Raw genomic sequence first — 203 nt, 5'->3', positions numbered from 1 at the left:
CAGCAGCATCGCCAATGTGAGAACCGCCAATTTCTTGTATGCGGAACACATAAATCCCATTCGTTTTAACATGGGAACAAGCCTCGTCATAGCAGTCTACGGATTGGTAACGCTGAATGGTGTACCCGGATGTCAAAGGGAAAGTTGACACAAGACCAATATTTCTTCAACTTTTCCTTTTCTACCAAATATTTTCCAAACCT

Source organism: Penaeus monodon, chromosome 34 (genome assembly GCF_015228065.2).
Source record: "Penaeus monodon isolate SGIC_2016 chromosome 34, NSTDA_Pmon_1, whole genome shotgun sequence".
Classification (NCBI taxonomy): domain Eukaryota; kingdom Metazoa; phylum Arthropoda; class Malacostraca; order Decapoda; family Penaeidae; genus Penaeus; species Penaeus monodon.
This window is presented reverse-complemented; position numbering follows the sequence as displayed.